Source organism: Triticum aestivum, chromosome 2D (assembly GCF_018294505.1).
Source record: "Triticum aestivum cultivar Chinese Spring chromosome 2D, IWGSC CS RefSeq v2.1, whole genome shotgun sequence".
In the NCBI taxonomy this organism is placed as follows: Eukaryota; Viridiplantae; Streptophyta; class Magnoliopsida; order Poales; family Poaceae; genus Triticum; species Triticum aestivum.
The window spans coordinates 401892515-401909996 of record NC_057799.1 but is presented as its reverse complement, the minus strand read 5'-3'; positions in this window follow the sequence as shown (position 1 = coordinate 401909996).

Genomic DNA, 17482 nt, shown 5'->3' with positions numbered 1-17482 from the left:
AGTAGGTTAGTCCCAAAAATAATATAAAAGTGTAAAGTAAAGCCCATAAACATCCAAAACGGGTAATATAATAGCATGGAACAATCAAAAATTATAGATACGTTGGAGACGTATCATTGGCCTCCGCCCCGTGTTGATCTACTCCCGCTTCAGCAGCGGGTTACCGCTACCGAGTCCCTCGCGCAGCAGAGCAGGGTGGAGGCGATCCGTCGGCAGACGTTGCAGCGCGAACACACCCCCATGCTCCGGGATCTCAGGACAAGGGCCAACCAGGCGCTGGGCGCCATCTGTGATGAACATGCCCCTCATCCCCACGCAGAAGACTACGCCAGCCACCTCCGCTTCTTCACTGATGTCGTGATGTGCCTGGATAATCGGGCCGAGAGGGCTCGCGAGCTTGTCGAAGAGAAGAGCCGGGGCCTCCTCGTGCGCGCGTTTTCCCGAATTTTCAGCCACCTCCAGAACATCAATCCTGACTTTGATTTTGACGCCGCCATCGCCCCAGTGCCCGAGGTCATCCGGGACAACCTCGCGCGTTGGGTGGACGACAATGTTGATGCTCTGGTCAGGGCCTTCGCCTCCAAGGACGATGCGGTGGTGGTCGTGGCGGACGAGGGCGGCGCAGTCGATGATGGTGAAGATGATGCCAGCGACAGTGACAGCGGTGCCAGCGACGCATCTGAGAGCGACCCGGAGGACGCGGGAGCGACATGTCCGACTGAGCCCGGGCTTCTTTGCTTTGAACCTGCACACAAAGACTTGCCCCTGGATGTGTAAGAGCATTTTGGGGAGGGGGAGCCCCTCATGTAAGCAGACTGCTATTTTATTCCTTAGACCAGACTTGAAATGCGCTTTTGCGAGCTCACGAGCCCCACCGTGGGCTCGCTGCCACGATTTACCTTTGCCCGGGCAGGCTTCGAATTGATCCAGTAGTTGTGGTTGTGCATTTCTCCTGAGGAGGGTCCCTCGCGGGCTCACGAGGCCATGGGCGAGCCAGCTAGTCTACCCGAGAGGGCCTCGCGAGGAGCAAGCACTAGCTCGTGGCAGGGTGTGCGCACGGCGCGCGAATACCGCGCCCAGCCCCTACTCGCGAGGGGCTTGCAAGGGGGGAGGCAGCAGGCACGAGCCCCGAAACAAGGTATGCAACCAGAAAATGCAAGAAGGCAACACGAATAGGAAAATACACCCCCCGCACTTCGCCAATAAAAATACGACTTCGAACTCAAATCCAAAGGGCAGCAAATTGAGCTACAAAAAGGGATTGAAAGAAAATGGCCGCGTCCGGCACCTAGCTAGTCTTCTGGTCTTCCCACCAGCGCGGAGCTAAGTCCTTTCATTGGCAGTGAGCATAGTCATTTGGGGACAGTGTCGACGGCCAGCGCGGAGCATGGTGCTTCCACTAGGACGTGGGCGGGAGCCCCCGAGTCCCGAGGGCGGCACTCCGGAGACTCCGGGGCGTGTACAGGCCCACTCATTATTACGTGAGAGTGTCATGGGCGGAGACCTTCACAGGAGTGAGCCTTGCTTCATATCACCAGAAGAGGGCCCCGCCCTGCGCCACCCCCGACCACCATTGGGGAGTCCGGAAACCAGGACAAGACCAAGGGGCCGAGAGGACGCTGGTGGCGCCCTCGGCGACCACGGTCCCTCTGCCGGGGGGGAGGCTCGTCGGCGCTTCCCCCGGCAGAGTGCCTACCTCCATGCTGCATCTTGTTCCGCACGACGCGAGGGAGGGCCTGGCTCCGGGCCTCTCCCGTGCAGCCCCCGGAGCACCACTCCTGCCGCTGGCTGGGCCACCGCCCTAAAGTCTTCAACTGCCTCTGCAGCCTGGTTTTCCTGAAGTTCAGGGTTAGCGTAAGCTGGCTCCTGATATATCGTCAGTACCCTGTCGTCGTCGTCGTTGAAGGGATCGGTGAAGCCTCCGAGCGGTTCGTGGAAGGCCTGCGCCTCGGTTCCTCCGGTCACCCATCTGACCCTGGGAACGGATCGGGGCCCTCCCCGAGCATGTACTCCAAGTTCACCATGCGGGGCACGTAGGCGCCCGAACGGGGCCACTGCCCGAGTGCCCCGCGCCTTGAGCCATCAATCGCGGCGCCTGACTCTGGCGGTCATTGGGTGGCATCCCAACGCGTCCTCGCGATGGACCACCGGCGCTCGCCTCCGCCGGTGTCGATGCTGTAGTGGTAGGATGGGCGGCGCCTGGGGCCGCATTGGTGTTGTCGGGTCCTCCCAGCGCCCCGGGGGGCGTGCGAGCTCGCCAAGGCCTCGAGCGTGCTTCAGCCACAACCGGAGGCGTGGGCAAGGAACAGAAGGGTGGCACACCTCTACAGGCGCAGTCCAGCAGTTCCGCGACACGCTCCAGCAGCGCATCGCGGCCGCTCTCGGTCAGCCTGCATCATAGTAGCTCCCGTGCCACGATGAGCGCGGCCCGCATGTTCGCCTGCTCCCACCGGGTATGCGGCGCTGTTGCCGCAGCGTAGCTTGAGGATCGCGCGGCAGCGCGCGCGTGTCGTGGTGAGAGGGCAGAGGCAGTTGTTGCCCGCCGTCCGCGACCGGCGGCGTTGGGTGGTGTGCGGGCCGCCTGGAGCGCGGAGTTGAGGTCTTCTGGAGCAGTTGGTGGCGCCCGGGCTGGCCAGGCCGCCCAACGGCCGGCTTGGGTCCTCAGATCATCAGACATCGGAGCTGCAGGGCGATGGCGAGCTGGTTGATGAAGAAGAAAGCTTCGGCGCACCCCTACCTGGCGTGCCAAATGTCGGATTACGGGTTCCGGCAAAACCCTTGAGGTTCGAACTCTGGGGTGCGCACGAAGATCTCTCTCCCCCAAGCCCACTCTCACCGCAATCCCAAGTCCTAGCTCGCCGAACCCAAGGAACAACAGACACAAGAGTTTATACTGGTTCGGGCCACCGATGTGGTGTAATACCCTAATCCAGTGGGGTGTGGTGGATTGCCTTGTAGGCTGAGGATGAACAAGTACAAGGGAAGAACAGCCTCCTGAGGAGAGGTGTTCTTGGGCTCGATGAGCTGGTGAGGGTGAGGGTGAGGATGATCTGAATGATCCGTCCTCTGATGAGCCGATCGGATCTCTTCCTATGGTGGTGGCTAGTCCTATTTATAGAGGCCCTGGTCCTCTTCCCAAATGTTTAGGCGGGAAGGGATTTCACTATGGCCAATTCGAAGGGGGACAACTAGTACAAGCTATCCTGACAAAAGGTGGTCTTCGCCTGCCAAAGGCTCTGGTGGTGACGCCGTCGTGGGCTCCGCGGTGACCTCTGTCCTGCCGTCCTGCTGGTCTTGGTCTCGTTGCACCGATATGGAAACCTTTGCCTGATGCCTTGGGACACCCTCGCCTGCGCCTGCCCCTTTAGCACCAAAGAGGTAACTAGTACTCTGCGCTCGCTGGCGCCCGCTGAGGGAGTCCTGGATTAGGGGGTGCTCGGACAGACGGACTATATACTTTGGCCGGACTGTTGAACTATGAAGATACAAGATTGAAGACTTCGTCCCGTGTCCGGATGGGACTCTCCTTGGTGTGGAAGACAAGCTTGGCAATTCGGATATGTAGATCTCCTTCTCTGTAACCGACTCTGTGTAACCCTAGCCCCCTCTGGTGTCCATATAAACCGGAAGGTTTAGTCCGTAGGACCAAGAACAACAATCATAATCATAGGCTAGCTTCTAGGGTTTAGCCTCTACGATCTCGTGGTAGATCAACTCTTGTAATACTCATATCATCAAGATCAATCAAGCTAGAAGTAGGGTATTACCTCCATCGAGAGGGCCCGAACCTGGGTAAACATTGTGTCCCCCTCCTCCTGTTACCATTAGCCCTAGACGCACAGTTCGGGACCCCCTACCCGAGATCCGCCGGTTTTGACACCGACGTTGGTGCTTTCAGTGAGAGTTCCACTGTGTCGTCACGATAAGGCTCGATGGCTCCTTGAATCATCTGCAATGATGCAATCCAGGGTGAGGTTTTCCTCCCCGGACAGATCTTCGTATTCGGCGGCTTCGCACAGCGGGCCAACTCGCTTGGCCATCTGGAGCAGATCGATAGCTACGCCCCTGGCCATCAGGCCAGGTTTGGAAGCCTGAACTACACCGCCGACATCCGCGGAAACTTGATCTTCGACGGATTCGAGCCCATGACAGGCGCGCCGAACAGTCACGATGAGCATGACCTAGATCGGCCATCGGACGGTGCTCGGGAAATCACGCCTGCGTCTTCCCCGACCCTTAATCTGGAGCAGATCGTGCCATCCGAGGACGGTTGGATGGACCCCGCCACAGAGGCCGCACACTCATCGGCGATAGAGCCGAACACAGATCTCACTTCCAATGAGGCCTGTGTCATCGGACCTTCGGACTCGTCTCCGGCCATAAGCTCCGAACCGCGTGCATCCGTGCCTATAGAATCTGATTGGGCACTGATCATGGATTTTACCTCCGCGGATATCTTTCAGCACTCGCCCTTGGGCGACGTGCTAAATTCATTGAGATATCTCTCCCTGTCAGGAGACTCTTGGCCGAACTATGTCTGGCTCGAGTGGGAAGCGAACGACGAAGAAATTTGTTCCCCACCCACCACCCACTTAGTAGCCGCTGTCGATGACTTAACCGACATGCTTGACTTCGACTCCGAAGACATCGACGGTATGGACGACGATGCCAGAGAAGAACAGGAACCACAGCCCACAGGGCGCTGAACAGCCTCGTCATACGACATATACATGGTGGACACACCCAAAGAAGGCAATGGCGATGAGGCAACAGAGGATAATCCCCTTGGGAAGCAATCTAAGTACCAGCGTCATAGGCGTCGCTCTAAGCCCCGCCATAGCAAAAATAGCGATACCGGCACAGGAGACAATAACGCTCTGGATGATGCCGAAGACGAAAACAACCCTGCCGAGCCAGACTTTGAGCAGGCCGAACGGGAAGATGGGCAAGATAGCCCCGATGAACAGGCAACGGGTGGAGACGGGGAGGATGACAATTACATGCCCCTCTCCGAAGACGAGGTGAGCCTCGACGACGAAGAATTCATCGTGCCTGAGGATCTCGTCGAGCAGAAGCGCTTCAAGCGCCGGCTTATAGCCACTGCAAAAAGCCTGAAGAAAAAACAGCAGCAGCTTCAAGCTGATCAAGATCTCCTAGCTGATAGATGGACGGAGCTCCTAGGAGCCGAGGAATATGGACTCGAGCGCCCAACCAAAAGTTACCCAAAGCGCAAGTTGTTACCTCAATTTGAGGAAGAGGCACTAGAGCCTACACTACGAGCGCAGGATGTGGCTGACCGGCCACCACGTGGCCGGGACAACGCATATCAGTCCGAACCCCGCCGCCGAACAAGCAAAAACACGAAGGCCCGGGGCTCCACACATGACCTGCGAGACAAATTGGAAAATAAAGCAGGACCGTCAAGATCGATCTACGGATCATGGGGGCGCGCCCCAACATTTGACGATGACCGTCACACCGGATACACTAAAAGCAAATCCGGTCGGGCCAAATACAACAAACCAGAATCATCTAAGCTGAGTAATGACGTAGCCCGGCACAGAGGCGCCGCACACCCCCTATGCTTCACTGACAAAGTAATGGATCATGAATTCCCAGAAGGGTTTAGGCCCGTAAATATCGAGCCCTACGATGGGACTACGGACCCCGCGGTATGGATAGAAGATTGCTTTCTCCACATTCACATGGCCTGCGGGGAGGATATACACGCCATCAAGTACCTCCCACTAAAACTCAAGGGACTGGCTCGGCATTGGCTGAATAGTTTGCCGGCAAATTCCATTGGAAGTTGGGAGAACCTGGCAGACGCATTCCTGGATAACTTCCAGGGCACTTATGTGCGACCACTGGATGCTGATGACTTAAGTCACATAACCCAACAGCCCAGAGAGTCAGCCAGGAAATTCTGTACTCGGTTTCTAACTAAAAAGAACCAAATTGTCGACTGTCCGGATGCCGAAGCCCTAGCGGCCTTTAAGCATAATATCCGGGATGAGTGGCTTGCTCGACATCTCGGCCAAGAAAAGCCGAAGTCCATGGCAGCCCTCACGACACTCATGACCCGCTTTTGTGCGGGCGAGGATAGCTGGTTGGCTCGTAGCAACAACACAGCAAACAATCCTGGCACATCAGAGGCCAGAGATAGCAGCGACAAACCCCGACGCAACAAGCACAAGCGTCGCAAAAATGGTGATAATGCCGAAGACATGGCAGTCAATGCCGGATTCAGTGGCTCCAAGTCCGGTCAGCGGAAAAAGCCATCCCAAAAGAACAATTCGGGCCTGTCCAGTCTGGACCGAATACTCGATCGTCCATGCCAAATTCATGGCACCCCAGGAATACCAGCCAATCATACCAACAGAGAATGCTGGGTCTTCAAACAAGCCGGCATGTCAGGTGCCGACAACAAGGAGAAGGGGTCTCAAAGCGATGACGACGACGAGGAGCCCCGATCACCGAACACAGGAGGGCAAGGGAAATTCCCCCCACAAATCAAAACGGTGAATATGATAAACGCCACCCACATTCCCAAGTTGGAACGGAGGTGCACTCTTACGGATGTCGACTCGACGAAGTCCGTCGCCCCACAATATACACTATGAACGATCACTTTCGACCGTACGGATCGTCCGGCCAACACTAATAAGGGCAATTCAGCCGCACTAGTCCTTGACCCAATAATCAACGGATTTCACCTCACATGAGTCCTTATGGACGGAGGCATCAGTCTAAACCTGCTATATCAGGACACAGTGCGCAAGATGGGTATTGATCATTCGATGATTAAGCCCACTAAAACCACCTTTAAAGGTGTTATACCAGGTGTGGAGGCCCGTTGTACAGGCTCCATCACTGTGAATGTAGTCTTCGGAACACCAGACAATTACCGTACCGAAGATTTAACCTTCGACATCGTCCCTTTTTGCAGTAATTATCATGCACTGCTCGGACCAACCGTGTTTGCTCGATTCAACGCGGTGCCACACTATGCCTACCATAAGCTCAAGATGCCCGGTCCGCGTGGCGTTATAACAGTTAATGGCAAGGCCGAACTCCACCTCTGTGCCGAAGAATGTACCGCTGCATTGACAGTGGAAGCAGCGAAAGGCATCTTTCGATCGAACCTCAAATCCACGGCCAAGCTCTCGGACACCGTCAAGGAAGTCCGAACTACTTCGCGGCAGGATATCCCGGCTGGTCCGGAGCTCAATTAAAACACTCCGGCAGTAAATGGAGGCACAGACACGATAGGCCACACAATGCGGCTTAACCGCTCCATGGCATATAAATGTCTTTTTTGCACTTTCTTTGCAGGTCCACTTTTGCGTAGGCCAGGACTGGTGACATGGAAGCAGCTCGAATGCATAAGGGAATCCTTAGAGATGCCCCTTGATGACCATCCGACCATACTACGGATCCGCACACAGCCTCCTCCCGCCTAGTCTCAGCAGGTTCCGAAGTCATATTTATTTTTATCACTTTATCTGTACTCATACGCATCGACGTGTTATTTTCCAAACATGTGGCTTTATATGACGCTTATCTGTTGTTGTTTCTTATTGACACTCTTTGTCAAATGGCATCCGCATATCGCGATACGCCTTAATATGCCAGGGGCTTCATAGTACCCATAATACGGCAATAAAGTCCGAACACCTTCACGGTCGTTCGGCACCCCGAACTTATAGCATTATATGCATCAGCTCCGAATCATGTCTTGGGTCAATAGTTGGGTTTTCCCGGCTCCCTTGTTTTGGTGCCTTACGTTCCGCTATATCGGCTAAGGTAGCACAGGGAGAACTACTGCGATTGTGTCCCGGTTCTTCTGGACGAGCACCTCAGTAGAGAAAGCCGAAAACTGACTGTCATGATGCGGCGAGAGCTGGTCGCTGTTCGAGAGGTTACAAAATCTTTAAGGATTTCTTCCGCATTATGCGATAACTAATGCAGCGTGCGATGGATCGGTTTTTCTTCCGATCAGGTGCTCATAGAGCCCCTTGTGCGGTCTTCCGAACACCACGGGCTGCGCCTACCTTCCTTTTGTCAAACTTCTATGGCTTAGTGAGAGCGATAAAGCCTTATAGTCCGATTGCCTGGTTCGTTGTGCTGAACACCTCCTTCAAGGACCCAACACTAGGATAAAGAGTGTTCAGGTTTATCCCGAACACCCCCGTACTTCCTACGTGGGGGCAGAAGCCAACGACTGGCCAACTCTTAGAATTAATATATAAAACGGCCGCGCAGGAGGTAAAATTTCAAATAACAGGCAATAAATAATAGAAATGACCTTGTTTAAACATTACAAAGGACTACATGACCGTATTCATGGAAATATAATGTACTTGGTGCATTGCTCCGCCGCAAGGCGTGATTCTTTCAGGACACTATCGTAATATAATTCGGGCTTGCGGTGCTCCTTTCCCTCCGGCGATCCCTCGGTCATCAGCTTTTGAGCATCCATCTTCCCCTAGTGCACCTTTGCGCGGGCGAAGGCCATTCGTGCACCCTCAATACAAACCGACCACTTGATGACATCAAGTCGAGGGCACGCACTCACAAGCCGCTTCACGAGCCCGAAGTAGCTGCTTGGAATTGGCTCGACGGGCCATAGCCGGATAATTAAATCCTTCATGGCTAGTTCGGCCGCCTTATGCAGTTCGATCAGCTGTTTCAGCTGATCGGCAAATGGCACCAGATAATTCGGCACCAGATACTGCGACCAGAAGAGCTTCTCTGTAGTACTCCTTTCTTCGGCTCGGTAGAATTGGGCGGCGTCATATATGCTACGTGGCAGCTCTGCAAATACCCCTGGAGAAATCCGAATTTAAATTTGTAAGCATGATTTTCTCTTTCAAATACACGCTTTTCATAGACAAAGCCTTACCAGCCGCAATCTTCCTCGCCTCCTGGATTTCTTTCAGGGCGCCCTGGGCTTCCCCCCGGGCATCACTTGCGGCTTGCCGAGCTTGGGAGAGTTTGGATTCTTTTCCTGATAAACTCTGCTCCAAGGTCTCGCATTTCTTTACGGCCTCTTGAAGCTCTCGCTCAGCTTCAATAACCCTGGCTTCGTGCTTTTCGCGAAGAGCCTGCTCTGTGGCTGCCTTCTTCTCGGCCTCGGCCAAAGCCTTCTTAAGAGCCTCGACTTCGGTCATCGCCCCTAGAGCGAACCATGAAACATATTTTTATCATACTAAATTATTCATTCACGTTTAACGCGAGCAAGGTGTTTTGCATACCTTGTTTATCCTCCAACTGCTTTTTTAGTTGGCCAAGTTCTTCTTTGGCCTGCTCCAGACTCTGAGTTAGTCCGGAGACTTCCGCACTATGCGAGGCGGCAGTCACAACAGATGCCTGCTTTTGAACAAAAGAGAGATGTCATAAAGTGAGTCTCCTGCGGACATATATTTGATCCCCTGTTCGGTTCTTTCTTTCACCGAACAGTGTATCAGGGGCTACTACCTACACTATGACATTCTTCGAAACGTCACAAAACATACCTCAAAGCCCGTTATAAGGTTGATGCAGGCTTCATTCAGTCCACTCTCAACGGACTGAATCTTCTCAATCACCGTACCCATAAGGGCACGGTGTTCTTCAACGATGGAGGCGCTCTTTAGCCCCGCCGATAACGTATCCGGCACCTCTGGTTGGACAAAAGTTGCCTCTAGCCGAGGGAGGCAGCCTGCCTGATTCTGGAGCCGTATTGTTCTCCGGAATTGTGTCCGGCTGGGAGCCGAATTCAAGATAGCCCCCGTCGTCGACATCCATGGGAGCCTTTTCTCCCGTGTGTCCGGCCCTTGAAGCTTGACCCCCTGGCGCCGCCTTTATGGTCTTCTCCCCCCTCCTTGGCCTGGTTCCCTCTGGGACGTCGCCTCGGTGTCATTCATCTGTTTTGGGGAAGGGGTCTTCGGGGGTGTCCCGCTGTCCGTAGCATCCGAACCCACTGAACCCTCCGATGAGGATGGATCGGTGCGGGACCTCGCCGGACTACCAAAAAAGTATGGATCGATGGTCAGAACATCATGCCATAGAAAGTTTGGATGCAAAAACGTGTTTGGATTTTATATATTCACGATTTCACCAGGGGCTGGGCCCTGGGATCCCACTTCGGGCTGCTGTCGGCATCGGCGGTGGACTCCTCCGGAAGGGAGATGTTTCTCTTCTTAGGCGACTCGGCCTCCAGAAATATGGAGGCCGTTCTTTTCTTTCTTCCCCTCACTGGGGATTGGTCTTCCTCCTCTTCCTCGACCTCTTCAGGGGAAGAGCGGGCATCGGAGTCTTCGGGTACGGTGTCCGAAGTACCGGGGCGTCGAGGGCTGCCCCTGGTCTTTTTGGCCTCCTTCTCGGCCTTCTTCTTCGGCGCCTTGTAAGGCGCCGGGACCAGCATCTTCGTCAGAAGTGGGCCGGCCGGTTCTTCTGGTAGGGGGCCGGACAGTAGATCCGCCCCGCCTTCTTCGCCCAGCCCTAAGAGAGTGGTGGAAGACACATCAAGCGTTTATCTCGAGTTATGCGAATGAAACGTATGAATTGCCAGCATACAATGACTTACCGGACTTGCGGGGCGGGACAGTTGGTATCCGCGGTCCTCGGCGGAGTCCGGCCACGATTTGCCGGACTTGAAAAGCACCTTCCAGATATCCTCGTGCGAGGAGCCGAAGAGCCCTTGCAGGGTCTGGTGCTTGGCCGGGTCGAATTCCCATAAACTGCAAGATCTGCGTTGGCAAGGAAGAATCCGGCGAACTAACATCACCTGGACTACATCGACAAGTTTGATATTCTTGTCTTCCATATCCTTGACGCGCGTCTGGAGCTCCGACAGTTCGTCGTACGAAGACCAGTTCAGGCCCTTCTCGGGCCAGGACGTAAGCCGCATGGGAGCTCCGGATCAGAATTCGGGAGTTGCGGCCCATTTTGGGTCGCGCGGCTCAGTGACATAGAACCACTGCTGCTGCCACTCTTTAATGGAATCATTAAAAGTACCTGATGGCCATGTAACGTTGGGCATCTTTCTCACCATGGCGCCTCCGCATTTTGCGTGCTCGCCGCTCACTACCTTGGGCTTCACATTAAAAATCTTCAGCCATAAGCCGAAGTGCGGTGAGATGCGGAGAAAGGCCTTGCACACGACGATGAATGTTGAGATGTTGAGGAAGGAATTGGGGGATAGATCGTGGAAATCGATCCCATAATAATACATGATGCCGCGAATGAATGGGTGGAGGGGAAACCCTAGCCCGCGGACAAAATGAGGGAGGAATACCGCCCTCTCGTGGGGTTCCGGAGTAGGGACGATCTGTCCCGCCGTCGGAAGACGGTGGCTAATTTTCTTGGCCAGATACCCGGCCTCCCGAAGCTTTTTGATATCCTTCTCCTGGACGGTAGAGGCCATCCACTTGCCTCCTGCTCCGGATCCAGACATTCTCGGATGGCCTTTGCGGGCAGAGAAGATGAACGCTTGGGCGCTGGAGTTCGAGCGAGGGGGAATGGATGAGCGGAGGAAGAAGAAGGCATGGGTGAAATAGGGGAGTCCTTATCTCCTTATAAAGGCAGCAGGTATCCTGCGCCTCCCCACTTGCCCGGTAAACTCGCTTATTCCCCAAGCGCCGCGTTGACGGTGTGTTTGGGTTACCCACACCCATATTGATGAGAATCCCGTGATAAGGGGACACGATCTCCGCTTCGACAAGACGTGCCAATAAAACCGCCTCACAATATGTGCAGTAGCTGGTTGAGGAAAACGGTTCGAATAATGACCGGGCCGTGGCATGATGTCATGCTATGAAAAGTTGTCAGCGGATTAGATTTGTGGAATATTATTCTCTCTACGGTGGTATGTGCAATTTGTTTTGTAGAGCCAGACACGATCCTTGTATTCAAAATCTTCTATGGAGTATTCGGAGAAGGAACCCGCCTTGCAATGCCGAAGACAATCTGCGTGCCGGACTCATCATCATTGAAGCCTGGTTCAGGGGCTACTGAGGGAGTCCTGGATTAGGGGGTGCTCGGACAGCCGGACTATATACTTTGGCCGAACTGTTGGACTATGAAGATACAAGATTGAAGACTTCGTCCCGTGTCCGGATGGGACTCTCCTTGGCATGGAAGACAAGCTTGGCAATTCGGATATGTAGATCTCCTTCTCTATAACCGACTCTGTGTAACCCTAGCCCCCTCCAATGTCTATATAAACTGGAGTGTTTAGTCCGTAGGACCAAGAACAACAATCATAATCATAGGCTAGCTTCTAGGGTTTAGCCTCTACGATCTCGTGGTAGATCAACTCTTGTAATACTCATATCATCAAGATCAATCAAGCCGGAAGTCGGGTATTACCTCCATCGAGAGGGCCCGAACCTGGGTAAACATTGTGTCCCCCGCCTCCTGTTACCATTAGCCTTAGACGCACAGTTCGGGACACCCTACCCGAGATCCGCCGGTTTTGACACCGACACCCGCCTGGCCTTGGTAGTCACGGCTCACATCACAGGAACCTCACAAGGTGCGCCCCGCCTTGATATCTCCGCTCCTCGCGAGCCAGCCTAGTGAGGCTGCCCCCGAGGAGGTCTTGTGTCGTCTGCCTCGCGAGGCTTGGCCCCTCGCGAGGGTCTTGAGTGGTTGTCGATGAAGATGGGTCGTACCAGGCCGTTCAGTGGAGCCACGCAGGCGGGCCGCAGGCAGGCAAGGCTGGGGACCCCTGTTCCCAGGACGCCAACAGTAGCCCCCGGGCCCAAGGTGCGCTCGGACTTGGCTTCGAGGCGAAGCCAAGGGGCAAGTGCAGAGCGCCGTGGGCCCCAACCGCCTGTGGCCTTGATTGACGCGTGGCGACTGACAGGACGTGGGCGTCCCCGCTTCCCCACGCAGCCTTGATATCCGCCTGGTTAGGCGGCCACCGCAGTCTACACAGCTCCTCCTTCATTGCTAGCGGCGCGCTCCCTAACTGCACCACCTTCCTGAAAACCACGGCCTTATCCTCCGACCAGACCAGAACCTTGTCCTCTCCATCGCCATGGCGCCGAGCCGGACAAAGAAGGGGAAGAAGAAGCCCCAGGATCTAGCCATACCACCGCCGTCCTTCGGGCCCGCCGTCGAGCGATCGGTGGTGCTTAACCAGGAAGCAATGGACAAGGTCTGCCCGGCGCTTGCTGCCGATTCCAATGAGTGGGGGCGATGGTGGCTTGGCCTGCCTCCCACGTCGCAATGGATAGGACGGCCACCGAGGTCCCCATCCACCTTCACGCCCTCTGGGCTGGTCTGATCCCTCACTTTTCCGACTTCTTCAATGCGGTGCTCTCGCATTATTTGATCAATGCACTGCACCTGGACCCCCAATCCATCATCCTCCTCGCCGTCTTCGCCTTCGTTTGCGAAGCTATGGTGGGCATTGCTCCTTCCATGGCCTTGCTTCGCCACTTATTCTCGCTGCATCTGACCAACGCTCTCCAGCGCTCGGGGTGTGTATCCCTTCAGGCTGTTGCGGCGACAGCCGGCTCGGGGATTGATTTCGAGCTCTCACCGGTTGTCAGAGGCTTTCGGAAGCGGTGGGTGTTTATGGATGTTGGTGTGTGCAGCCCCCTGCTGCTACTCCCACAGATCCCGGCTGCCCCAAGCCCCGGCTGGGGGCACGCGAAGCTCACCGATCGGCGACTTGCCCATGTCTGGCACCGGCTGGCCAGGCTGAAGGGCCTCGGGGTGACGGCGCCCATGGTGGTGAAGGAGTTCGTCCGATGCCGCATTGCTCCGCTTCAGCGTCACTCCCGACCGATGTGGGCCTTCTCCGGCTACGGGGACCACATGAGGCTTCAGGTGCCGACTCTCCCTCCGGAGGTGCGGCGCACGGTGCTCAAGCTCCTGACGGGCGACCCCATGCCAGCTGACATGCCGAAAGAGGGCTGCCTCCTGTACTACTGCTTGAACAAGCTGGAGTTTGCGAGGCAGATGCCCTCCTTCGACGAATGGGGGCTGCGCCCGGTTGGCCTCGAAGGGCCTCACGAGAACCCTGTCTTCGTGGCCCCCCTGCCCGTCGCCAGCGCGGAGCCTGCCCCAGAAGTGGGTGCAGGAGGGCGAGCACCGTCGGATGCTAGCGACGCGGCTGCCGGGGAGCCGGCGTCACTCGAGGCCCCAGAAGCACCATCTCCTGGGGCTCGAGGCGGCCGCCCCGAGGAAGCTGCTGAGATGACGATGCAGTCCACTGTTCCTGAGGCCGAAGCCCCCGAGGCCCCAGCTAGCCACCGCGAAGCTGAGTCCGAGGGCTCCCCGCAGCCCAGCATCCCTGAGGTCGCCTCCTTAGGAGTCACACCAGCCGCGCCCAGTGCTCGTGGCTGCGTCCAGGGCCTTGGCCGGCTCCGATTGAACTTTGATGCGCTCCGCAAGAGGAAGGGATCTCCAAGCTGCAGCGGCAATGCCTTCCGGCCATTGAAGCAGAGAAAGAACATTGCCATAGACGAGTGAGTACCTTGCCCTTGTAATTTCCGGAATGTTGCTCCCCCTCCCGACTGTGGTTTCTTAGGGCCCCTTATGCTAAGGCGACGAAACCTTCTGAGGAGCAGCCTCCTCTTACCCCAAGTCCTCTGATGATCCTGAGCGCCCCTAGCCAGCCTGCCGTAGTTGGCGCGAGGTTGGCCGGAGAGGCAGGTGTACCGGCCTGGCGTCTCGACCCCGTGCTCTTGCCGTTCCTCCGTCATGGTCCTGCCTGGGGTGCAGAAGGTGTGCCAAGGGCTCCTCCTTTGGTTATCGACCGCGGCTCGGTGACCTCGGCCCTGGCGTCTTCTTCGAACAATGAGCCTCTTCTCCTCCGGGCCCCTGCCGAAGCCCGGAGGACAACCGGGAAGGGGCTCCGGGCCGAGAGCGACCTGCTGAGGGCGAAGATCATCCGAAGTGCAGAGTAGTAGGAGGAGACCATTGCGTTGTTGAAGAGGACCGGCATCATCGTCAAGAAACTTCTGGACGAGAATGACATGCTCCGCATTGAGCGCCAAAGGCTGGTGGAGGAATCCATGGATGCTCTCAAGCAGCATCTTGAGGACACGACAGAGCTCATCGCCGTTCACCGCGGAGACTAGTTCCCACGGTCTGCAGCAACGCATCAAGAAAGTAGAGATCAGCGAGCCAAATCGTTGTCTTCCTCCTTCTTTTCCCCTTCGGGCGTAGTTGCATGTGGCTTTTTTAATTATCTTCCTAATTATGTAAGACAATTATTATCCACTATCGACATCCTTATATATTCATTAGTCTTGCTATAAGTCGCAGTAGATGCTATATAGGTCCGTCGGATCTTACATCAAGATCCGTGCAAAAATTTCTTTTCGGATTTTCTTTTTTCTCTCTTAAATCTCAGTCGAGGGAGACATAGCCACACCATTAAATAGAGGCTTAGGCGCCATTAATGGAGACCTTGGGAGAGAGGTGGACGGCAGATGGAGGTCAAAGGGCTCTCCTCCCAATAAGCACGCGCAGGGGTCTGATCGCACGCCTCCCGTACTCAAATAGCTACCCTGCACGGCGCCTCCTAGCTAATAAAAAAGTGGACGCGTTGTTGCACATAAATGGTAAATAGAACGCCCATGGTTTAAATAATACTTATGTTTCCGATTGTAACGTGACATCACTTGTTCCAAAATGACTTTGTTGATTGTTAATGTGTGCGCCTTCGCAAATCGGACAGCAAAATTACCACAACATGTTGGAACCATGTCATGACACCAAGCCAAGTTTCATGATTTTCATGCATGTTTTGGATTTACAGGAAAGAAAAAACCAAGTTTCTCAATGTTTCCAGCCGAGCCACGACACTCGGATGTTTGAATTTCATTCCCATTTCGTGGATGGGACCTAGAAATTTCCCCGAGGACACAAATGTCATTTTTCAACCAACTTTGGTGCACTAGAGCATGTGCTTGTATTTCAAATTTGAATTATGCACACAAAGGTGACACGTTCCCTCTCAGAACCACGAGCCTTCTTGAGAGAAGCTCCGGTTTGCAAGAAGCTTTTACCAAAACTTGTTCCTATTCGTCCAATTTTTTTACCACAACATGGTAGTACCATGGCGAGTTTCATGATTTTCAGGCGTGTTTTGGATTTACAAGAATTTTAAAACCAAGTTTCTCAATGTTCTCGGTCGAGCCACGATTCCCAGATGTTTGAATTTCATTCCCATTTCTTGCATGGGACCTAGAAATTCACCCGAGGACACACATGTGATTTTTCAACCAACTTTGGTGCACGGGAGCATGTGCTTGTAGTTCAAATTTGAATTATGCACATTAAATGACCAGAAACTCAATTAATGTATAAAAAAGGCCAAACGAACCAGGAATAATTCCAAAATTTAACAGGGCACTCATGTAGTTCTATGTTGCCTCTGTAAGGAAACTCAAGGGGGGGCAGTGTATATCGTTTCACACTCAAAGGTGACACGTTCCCTATCAGAACCACGAGCCTTCTTGAGAGAAGCTCCGGTTTGCAAGAAGCTTATACCAAAACATGTTCCAAATCGTACTATTTTTTACCACAACATGTTAGTGCCATTACATGACACCATGCCAAGTTTCATGATTTCCAGGCGAGTTTTGGATCTACATGAATTTTAAAACCAAGTTTCTCGATGTTCTCGGCCGAGTCACGACGCCAAGATGTTTGAATTTGATTCCCTTTTCTTGCATGGGACCTAGAAATTCACCCAAGGACGCACATTTGATTTTTCAACCAACTTTGGTGCACCGGAGCATGTGCTTGCAGTTCAAATTTGGATTATGCACGTTCAAATTTGGATTATGCACATTAAATGTCCAAAAACTCAATTAATGTATAAAAAGGCCAAACGAACCCAGAATAATTCCAAAATTTAATAGGGCACTCATATAGTTCTATGTTGTCTCTGTAAAGAAAATCATGGGGGAGGCAGCGTATATCGTTTCGCACACAAAGGTGACACGTTACCTCTCGGAACCACGAGGCTTTTTGAGAGAATCTCCGGTTTTGCAAGAAGCTTATACCAAAACTTGTCCCAATTCTGCCAAAAAATATACATATGAAAACAGGGTTTAGATTATCCCGAACATCTCGCTACCTAGACCAATGTACTCTTATTTGAATTCAACATAAAATGGATACAAATATTTGAATTGGAGATCGTATGGTACATGTAGTTCATAGTGAAATATGATTACTTCTATATGCATGTTTTTGTTATCAAGATAATATTTAAATGATTGTATAACTTGACATCAATCGTATCAAATAAGGAAAATTGATCAAATTTAGTCCCTATGGTAGACGACAATATATATGTTCATAGGGTGGAGTAAAATGTTCATATATGATGGAAGAAAAAAATGTAGGACTACATCCATTATAAACCGCAACGTCACCTAACGATATATTCGAATTTAACATAACCTGGATTCAAAAATTGAAATTTCAGATCCTAGCATTTGTAATCATATAAAAAGGGACCTGACTC